Source organism: Equus asinus, chromosome 2, assembly GCF_041296235.1.
Source record: "Equus asinus isolate D_3611 breed Donkey chromosome 2, EquAss-T2T_v2, whole genome shotgun sequence".
NCBI lineage: Eukaryota > Metazoa > Chordata > Mammalia > Perissodactyla > Equidae > Equus > Equus asinus.
Window position 1 is genome coordinate 14,670,771 of NC_091791.1, and position 10,557 is coordinate 14,681,327.

The window sequence follows — 10,557 nt, forward strand, 5'->3', positions numbered from 1 at the left end:
GGGCCCAGCCCCCTGGTCCTCCGGCTGTAGCTAGAGCTGTGTCCTCCGCCGGGGCCACATGTTGCAGTCGGCTGGGAGCATTTTCACAACACCAGCACCACGTCCACCCACAGCAGAGTCTCTGACTCAGAGTCTCTGAGGATGTGCCGGGCGTCGGCAGGTCTCAAAGGTCTTCAGGTGATTCTAACACACAGCCCAAGCACAGCACCCATGAACAGAAGGAGCCTTGATTGTCTCATCTGAAGATCGGGGCTATTCAAACCAGCCCTGAGGAATGTGTAGGGAGTTGATAGGCAAGAGGAGTCTGAGAAGACGTTGAATGTTTTCTTAGGAGGAGGATGAACAACCCAAGACATCCTCACCACGGGCATAACAACAGTGACTTTTCATCCAACACACAGGTACTGAGCACCTACTGAATGCCAAGCATCCCTGGGGATGCGAAACAGAAATGGTCCCCACCATGGAGGACCTTGAAGACGAACGGGGGAGGTGGACAGGAATCAGTAATCACACGGGCACAGGATTACAGCTGCGATTCGCTCCCCAGAGGCTGGTGGCAGGATGCAGGGGAAGCTTTGCTGCAGAGAGGCCTTTGGAGCTGACAGGGGAGCAGGCCGCACGGTGGGGGAGAAGTCCAGGCTAGGGGAGCAGCACTTGCTCATTACCTGCCTGGTTTTCTTCCTTGATAATGTGCGTGCCTTTTATTAGACCCAAATCACAAGCATTTAAGAATGAGAAAAGCACCCCGGTAGACAATGCCGGGGCCACACCTCGCTGTGTTGTAATCATCCTTAAGTCTGTCTCCCCAGCCGCCCTGGAGCTCCATGTGTCTGCACGCCCAGGGTCTGGCACGGAGCCTGGACCACAATAGGTGCTCAGTTTATTTGTCCTGGCGGATGGAATGAACAAAATTTTCCCTTTGTTGGCATAGGTGCACCAGCGGCAGGCCAGGCCTCCAGGGGAAATTTCAGCTCATCTGGGAAGCCATTCTGCCCACCCCACCCAATGGTGCCCAGTTCTGTGTGCTGAGAACCTTCATGAAGGGGTTTGAATGAGGATGTTCTAAGAGTAGGGTAAGTTATTCTAATTGCCTATCTCCTAGCCATCCTTTAAATACTAGCTCAGGTGTCCCTTCCTCCAGGAAGCCTTCTCTGATGCCCTGACCACCAATAGATCAATCTTCTATGATGCCATTGTCACATGCGTCACCTTTTGATCTGATGTTCTGGTTATGTGTCCACCCCCACCTCCTCATATCTGAAATAATAAGTTCCCTGGGTTCTGGGGCCTGTGTAGTTTGCTTACCACTGAATGTCCAGCACATAGTAGGTGTTCAATAAATGATGACTCAGTTAACCACAATCACCAAACTGGAGGCTGGTTGTTACTACATTCATGTTAATTTGCATGCACGTGGAAGCCTTTGGGTAAAGGTGAGGATGAAGGAGAGGAGTGGGTGATGGAGGGCTGCCCCTTTGCCTGACAGATGGGGCCGGCGTGAACCTTCCGGCTCACCCTGGCCTTTCTTGGCCTGGTAGCCCGGATGCCAGGAGCTGAGAGGTAGCGCTCAAGGTCCGGTCTCCAGTTCTGCTGCAAAGCCAGCTGCATATCCCCCTGCAGGTGACCGGGAACAGGAAGCAAGAAGATTGTTTACTCCTCCATGAGAAACTCAATCTTGTCTCTCTTCTGAGCAGATGCTGTGTCTGCCAGAGTCCACAGACCCTTCAGCCGGTGTCAGCAGTAGGCGGACAGCCCCAGCTTTTGCTGCAAATCTCCCCAGCCGAACGCTTGTGGTTAAAATTTTACACTCAGCCTGAAGTGGTTCCCAAGACCCGGGGCTTGTTTTTCCTGATGATCCTTTTCTTTGATCAGTGAGACTCAGTGAAGTGGAATTTACTGCGTCATTTATTTTAGGTAGCTGGGAAGGGTTGTCTGTCTTCTAAACAGTCCCGGGTCCTTCCTTCCCCAGACCCCCGGCCCCGCAGTCTCCCTCCACTGTCTCCCTTGGGCTGGCGCGTTGGGGGAGAGGCTGGGCGTGGATGAAAGGGCCCCGCAGCCAGGAGAGCTTGCTCCTCGCCCTGCTACTGGCCACTTCCTGCCTGTGTGGCCTTGGGCAGGTGCCCCGGCCTCTCACATACTCCGTTTCCACATCTGTAAAATGGGAGGATCACACTGCCTTCTCGGGGTTACTGCGAGGCTGAATTAATCCCATGCCTGTGAAAGCCCTTGGCCTTCGTAAAAGAGGCCTCCTGGTGTGAGCGCTGTTATTGTCTGCAGCCTCTTTCGAGGGAGTAGAGTGGTTGCCCTGGACCCCCAAACTAATTCCCTCTTCTGAGTGTGAAATTCCCTTAGTACAGGGTTTCTCGACTTCAGCACCATTGACGCTGGGGTAGGGAAAGCCCTTGTTATGGGGGCTGTCCCGAGCAGTGTAGGCTGTTTAGCAGCATCTCTTGCTTCTACCCTCTCGATGCCAGTGGCACCTGCCACCAGACTTGCAAAAACCAAAAATGTCCCAGACATTGCCCAATGTCCCCTGGGGTAGGGATCGGGGACAGAGAATCATCCGTGGTCAAGAACCATTGCTTTTGTAGGACCGGTGGTTTTTCTGCCCTTAGACACAACGGATTGCCTGCAGAGAAGGGGCAGTGGCTTCAATTTACACCAGGGGTCCAGCTGGTCCCACCTCTAACAAGCTGTGTGAGCTCAGCCACATCCCTAACCTTTCTGGGCCTCTATATCCCGTTTATAAAAAGGAGACATAGGATGAGCTGCCCTGTAGAATTTCTTCAGCTGGTGCTGAATCCTTTCTCAAGAAGCAGCTTTGTCAGGGTGGGGAGGTGTTGGGGACCTGGTAGGTAGGAGGCAGGGTAAGAAAGGATGGGGAGGCAGGAGCTTCCAGGTCATGAAGCCACTCACTCCCCAGAGGCTGGCCCCACGGAGGACCCAGCTGTGGGCTGAAATTCTTACTCCTCAGAGTCCCTTCAGGAGAGAGTATGGAGGATGGAGTCTATGATAATGATGCTAATAGTAATAACCACCAATAGTCCTTGAGCCCTGACAGCGAGGCACTGTGTGAGCTTTCCGCGTACATTATTTCATTTAGTCCTCACAACAACCCAAACAACACTCTGAGGGAGGTATAATTATAGCCCATTTCACAGATGAGGACACTGAGGCTCGGAGAGGTGACGTAACCTGTCCAAGCCCACACAGTTGTCTCACGGTAGAGCCTGGGTTCAGACCCAGCTCTCACCCACCCTGCTCTCACCTCCAAGGCACCTCCCAACCCAGCCTCAGGCTCTTTTATTCTCTGAAGCCCTAGTGACAAGAACACCTTTCCCAATGGGACTGTTGGCATGGAGATCGAACTGAGAGACGGAGGAGCATCAGCCTGGGGAGGGTGGCGACCAGGGACCAGGCTGACCTTGCCTGCTTGCTGTGTGGCCTTAAGAAGGTCACTCCTCCTCTCTGAGCTCATTTCCTCACCTGCAACACTCTTTGAGGCGTGGTGCCAAGTGCTGGGCATAAGGCAGTGGGCAAAGCAGCATGGTCTCTGCCCTCATGGAATTTATAGCCCGATGTAAGAGAGATGGTAAACAAATAAATAAACAAATGAAAGAGATCGACAGGGTGACAGGATACAGCACGAGGAAGGGACTTATTTTATGGGCTCGTCAGCAGATCTGGCTGTGGAATTTGAGCTGATATGAGGAAGAAGAGGAAGGGTTAGCCACGAATTCCTGGGAGTGGGAGGGGGCATGGGGTCCCTTCCAAAGTGAGGAAATGGATCAGTCAGGATTGGCTAAGTTAAGATGCTGTAACAAACAATGCCTGAATCTTAACGATGTAAACTAATAAAAGCTTCTTTATTGCGCATCCTACAAGCCCAATGGGGATCGATGGAGAGGGAGGGGAATTCTGCTGCCTTCCAGAGTGTTCTGTAACCATTCTCCATGTCTCACGAGGCCACCATCTCAACCCCATGTTCAGGGCTTTTGCTACAACGAGGGAAGAGCAGAGCAGTGTCTCATGATGACAATTAAATGCTTCAGCTGGGAAGACAGGAACGCATCACTCCCATCCACAATCCATCGGCTAAAACTATTCCCACGGCCCACCGAAAGGCAGAGGCAATGGAACCCTCTGCTGGGCTCAGAAGGGAAGAGCCAGATGGAGGTGAACATGAGCAGTGGCTACCTACATCCTGAACCGGGGAGGCCTTGCAGCCCCTCCCCTCTGCATGGACCACTCTGACAAGTCCCAGCGGGCACCTCACTGTGTTTCGAGCACCACTGGATCAGCCTGCTGGGTCTTGGGCTCCCCACTCCATTCTCCTGGCAGCAGCTCAACACGGAGGCCCCCAGCACTTCTCACAAGCCAGCCTGCCATCCCGGAGAGACTCAGATGTGGCGCTCCCACCCCTCATCCTCAGCAGCTCCTGGGAGCCCCGCACCCTGGGCCTTTTCTTGACTCCATCCATGTAATTCAGCCCCTCTGTTTTCAAGAAGAGGAAACAATTAGGGAGCAACTGCTGTGTGCCTGGATTTCAACTGTTTCTCCTCAGGAGGATTCAGTGAGGGGAGCACGCAGGAGAGCATGAGAAAGCCAGACACACAGCAAGCCCTTAAAAGACCCGGCTAAAATGAAGCGGAAACGAAAATGGGCGTTTAGTCTCCGCGACAACTTTGTAGGGCTCTGAATGCTGCTGCTGACGGCACCGCGCCAGTCTTACCTTCAGTATTTCATCTAATTATCACAATAATCCTCTGAGCGAGATTATATTATTTCCTTTTTCAGGCTTCTAACTGTGTCTTCCAGTAGAATCCAGAGCACTTCTGTTGGGTCTTTTAGCAAGAAACTTCCGTGGACAATATTTAACTCAAACGCATCTCCTTAGTAGTAAAATGTCAGAAACATGACAGGTGTGTAGGTGGGCAGGCTAGTTGGGGACCTTGTGACATCTTTTGGATCCACCCAGAAGCTTCCAGCATCTGCGTCTGTTCCTGAAGAAAGGGTAGGACAGGCAGGCTGAAGGCAACAGCAATGGCATCATTAGGTCCAAGGGTTCCGGCATCAGAAAGTCCCAGAATCAAATCCCAGCTTACTGGGTGCCTCCAGTTATCTTGAATGAGGCTGTGTGTGTCTCAGTTTGTTCATCTGTAAAATGGGAATGATATCTACCCCAAGGGTTGTTGGAAAACTTGAAGTGGGATAATGAACAAAAAGTGCACATAATGAAAGAAAATAAACCAAGAAAGAGCCCAGAAAAGAACAGAACACTTTTCCTAAGGCAGAGACCTACGCCAATTTGACTGAGGCCCTGTTCCAGCTGGAAAGAGATTCTCTCTTGATTTATGCGTCTGATAATAAAAGAGGTGCCAATTACACGACTTTTACTACCATTGATTAGTTCCGTGTTGCTGGAAACTAGGTATGTTGAAAAGATAAACCAACACCGCCGAATTTCCACGTGGCTTCGGCACATTCTTCTCCGGTTCTCCTTGCTGCTCTCCGACTAAACCCAAAATCCGCCCAACCCCCTGGGGCCTGGCAGGTTCCCATCCTCCCCGAGGACAGAGGCGCAGGCTGCCAGCCCCACTATTTGAAACTTTTCCTGCATGCCGAGTGTTAATACTTTTGTCCCTGGCTTAGCTTCTCTCCCTCCCACAAATATACTTGGGGCTATTTTGGAAAGATTTTTGCCACAACAGCCTGTGAGTGCTAATGAGTGTGACTTCGGAAGAGAATTTTCCATTAGTAAGTAAGAAAAAAAAGACAAATCACCTTGAAATCTAAGCAGCAATGTTAGGCTCTGAATTAGGATTCTCCAGAGAAACAGAACCAATGGATATACATATATAAGAGGAGATTTATTATAGGAAGGGGCTCACATGATTACAGAAGCCAAGAGGTCCCATGATCTGCCCTCTGCGAGCTGGAGGCCCAGGGAAGCTGGCGGCGTGGACCCAGACAACACCCGAAGGGCCTGAGAACCGGGGGTCCAAGGGTATGGGTCCTAATCCGAGTCCAAAGGCTCAAGAAGCAAGAGCGCCCATGTCCAAGGGCAGGAGAAGATGGATGTCCCAGCTCAAGCAAGAGAACAAAGTCATCCTTCCCCCAGCTTATTGTTGTATTCAGACCCACAACGGATTGGACGAGGCCCACCCACAAGGGTGAGGGCATCTTCTTTACTCAGTCTCCCGATTCTAATGCTAATCTTTCCTGGAAACACCCTCACAGACACACCCAGTAATACTGTTTTACCAGCTACCTAGACATCCCTTAGCCCAATCAAATTGATACAACAAATCAACCCCCACGGTCCCGTATTTCCTATCAATGTCCTTTGTGCTAGAGTACAGTTCTATCCCGTGCTCACCTTCAAAACCAAAGCTGCTTTTTGATTACATGCTTCATTCAACAAATGCGTCTTGAGCACCAGCTGCATGCCAGGCATTGGGCTGGTAATGCTGAGAACACAGCGCGGAAGGGACGTGGGCCCTGCTCTCCTGGGGCTCATCATCTCAGAACACAGCACATAAATAAAATATGGGCAAAGAAGAAGAATGCAGATCTGCAGAAGGAAAGAGGCAACTGGGATGGGCCTTGAAGGATGATAATAGATGGTGTCCCACTGCCTGGGTTCAAATCCCATCTCTGCCATTCCTTAGCTGTGTGACCACGGCAAGTTACTTAACTTCTCTGTGCCTCCCTTCCCTGACTTGTGAAATGGGCACAAAAATAGCACCAATCTCATCACTGTTATGGTGATCCATTAAGTTAATACATGTGTAGTACAGGGCCTGCCACATCATAAATGCTCAATAAAAGTTAACTATTAAATTATGATTATTTGTTAAATCGGGCTAATAATCGGGCTTATTTTGCTGCCAGAAGAAAAAGGAGAAAATTAAAGTAATTACTCAGCACAGGGCCTAGCACATGGTAAGCACTAGATAATGTTGCTATTTATTCTTATGGTGGTTGCGTTGGCAGCAAGGGCGGGGAAAGGGGGGTTGGGGGGGCAGAGCAGGCAGGGCAAAGCTTAATTAGCTCCTCCTCCTCTCTTTCCGGGTCCCCGGTCCTCCGTTTAGCCCCACGCCCTCGGCTGCCAAGTGTCGTCTCCGGCTCCCCAGCCCTGAGTCCCCCCGGAAGCCGGAGCAAAGGGGAGGCCGGATTCGGCTGCGCCCCTCTGTTCTCAATCAAATGTGCCGCTTTTCCGCCTGGCTTCACACATTGTAAAAGGCAGCGGCGTGCGGCTTGCTCAGTGTCCACACATCGGGCTCCTCCTGACCTGCTGTTCGCCCGCTGATGGATCCGAAGCCCATTATTGTAATGGATTTGCTGTTGGGAAGAAGAAGGGGTCGTCAGCCTAATAAATCCCCGCCCTGGAGGATCACGTCCAGCGGGCCATCCTCCAGAGTGGCTTACCCTCTAACGGACCTGTTCAGTGATTTCTGAAAGACAGATAAGCTGTAATGAGTGCCCGAGATCCAGGCAAGACGTCACCGAAATGAAAGAAGAAACACAAGACTTTTTGGAGGAATAATTTGAGTCCTTTTTTTTTTTTTTTGTCCACCTTCTAAAAGCGTTGTAATGCTGTCTTGCTGTTAGGTTAAAAAAAAAAAAAACACTGCTAATGAAATGCACAGAAAAGTAAAAACATGTCATGCAAATTAGACACCTTTGGGGATTTTGAAAAACTTGTTTGAAGGGCTAATTAAGAAGCTATTAAAAATAATTAATAATAATCTGCTTTTCCCAAATTCTTTTTCGATCAGAAATGTAAGTGACACCATTTTTTTGTTTCACTCTTTAAAACACATAAGCTTAAGTAGCAGGTCCTTTGTTTACCTGGAAATATTTTCGAAACTTTTAGTGATTTTTTTGAAGGTAATCCCATTTGTGTCCTTCCTTCCTTGGGTTTTCTTTTTCTGCATGAGCTGGTTCGGCAGCAGATCGCTCGACAAACGCAGGCAATGCACCGTCGCAGGAGTGGTTCGAAAAGTCTCGCTGGGAGAAAATTGTTGTGAGTTACAGGAAATTAAAAAATTCCTGCAATACCAACCCACTTCTCAAAGTCAATCTGTGGTATCCCAGCATCCACTCGACTCTGAAGTCAGGCCAGAATGATTTTTGAAGAGTAATTTTCAGCCTTAGAAAGGGTCACATCGTGTATTGAAGCCATATTTGCTTCTGTGTTTTGTAAATTTCGAACTCATTACTAACCCTTTGTCTCTTACACCGGGGCCTGGCTCTCACCTCGCCCTCATCAATCTGAGCCTCAAAAATCTAATGAAAAATGCCGAAACACATTTTGCACGTGGAAATGTGATAAAACACAAATTGTTATGAACCTGAGGAGGACCAGGCTTTCAGGGATGGGCGGGAGGGGCAGGCACTGTTCTTCAGAGCCTGCTCACCCCTAGGTCTCTGCAAGTCCCCGGGAAGAAAGAGAAGCAAACAGGATTTCCCCACTCTCCTCTGAGCCCTGCTGTCGCCCGTCTTTCAGATGAAGCCAGAGGCAGAATCCGCTCCACAAGATTCCAAACTGTCCACGCCCTAAGGGCCAGGCTAGAAGACTAGCAGGTGACATTTTCCTTCTAGAAGGCACGATCAGAGCCCTCTGCTTGGCGTCCGGCTGTGTTCTAAGAGTAGCTCAGTAAAGCTGTGGACACCTTGAGAATTTCAGAGAGTATCTGGTAATGGACAGAGAAACCCCACCACTGGGCTCTGTAATTTGGGGAACATTAAGAAGTTGATGAAAGCTGTGGAAGCTTCTCTTAAATGCACACGTGCACACACACACAAAACACATACACACAGGGTCTCTCTTTCTCCCTTTTGCTCTCTCTCGCATTTCATTTTAAAGAGTTCACACTACGCTCCTTTGATGCAGGTGGGGGTCACACCTGAGCCCCCTTCACCTGAATAGGTGGGAGTCAGCTTAGAGAAATGGAAAGAACACAAGCTTTGGAGGCAGGCTGACTTAGCTTTGCAACCCAGCTCTGTCAGTTCTAGCTGTGTGGCCTTCAATGAGTCATTTAACCTCTCTGGGCCTTGATTTCCTCTCGTGCAAACTGGAGATAATAATACTTCCTTTCCAGATTTGTGCTGAGGATAGGCGGAAATGTGCGCTGGGGACCTGGGGCGGAACCTGACGCACAGTGGGGCTCCGTAAATGGAGGCTGCGTTTGGGTTCAGATGGTTCCTGCCTCTGATTTGGGGAAGGGAGGTAGGTCCACTGAGGTGGTTGCTGGGAAATTTTTCCTGTGTGCTGCCCGGAAAACTGGATTCAGGGATGGAACGGCTCTGTTCTTTAACACCCAGCCTGACACCTCCTAATGAAATGTAAATGAGGGTTCTAACAAGCCTGGCGTTTGCTTTGGGGAGAAGGTGCGAGCAGTGGAGCAGTTGCAGGCAGGGCCGCGTTGAGCCAGCCATCCTGTCTGGATGCGGCTGGTTTGCAGAGTGAGGACCTCGGTTTTCTCCTCCGGGGGCAGCCCCGCTGTGGGGCTTTCAGCAAGTTTACCTTCTCCCTGGAGAGGAGTCCAGCCCTCCTTCAGTCCACAAGTCCCTCTGGGCCTTCCCACGGATCATGATCACAGCTGAAGGGCCTGGTGATCCCCTAGGAAGTGGACACATCCCGACTCTGGGGGTCAAGCTGGCCCTCCTGGCTCCTGCCTCCCTTGGACATCTGGGAGATAGGGGCTGCTTGGAGAGAGCCCATGCCCCTGGCCATCATGGGACCTACACTCCCAGAACCTGTGTGAACAGCCTTCTCAAGCCCAGAAGCCAAGAGCCCAAGGCCCACGAGGGACCCCTCCCCCCCACCACCAAGCGAGGGTCTCCTAGGGGTGCCTGTCTGGCCATAGCCCTCCTCACATGTGAACTCCTTGCGGTCCAGGACAGGAGGCGGTCCTTGAGATAAAGAAGTATACTAGAGCTGGCTCGGTGTGTGCAGGTACGTGCACAGGCCCTGGGGCAGAGACACGATGGAAAACTAGGCTGATCTCTTCAGAGCGCCGAACATCCGGGGCCTTTACAGCAGCTGTTTGGAGACGTTCGCAAGCAAGCCAGAAAGTTCGCCCCCTTCTTGTCATTTTTCCACCCGACCCACAGCTACAGTGTGAAAGCCACACCTCCACAGGTAGGGCACCTACCTTGCTGCCTGTGTCCTGTGTCCCTCGCCGTGTCCCGGTGCGGGGGATGCTGGGCAGCCGTGCCACCCTGGGGAGGAGACCCAGAGGATCACTGGAAAGATTCATAACTCAAAATACATTTAGCCCCACACTTAGAGACTCTCGAACAGTCAGAAGGGGTCGAGTGAACTTGACTGCATTTCCTAAGGGCTATTTATTGTCTGCCATGGGGGGGCGGGGGAGTTCTTGAAGTTGGAGATGACCAAAAATTGCCTAACACAAAGGTATGCTCTAACTAGCTCATTATTTCATACTTACATATGCATCTATTTTCTCTTAAAGGCAGGAATTGAAACGTAATTGGCTGTTTCGTTGGTTTTTAGCATGGAATGAATGGCCAATAAATTTTTCT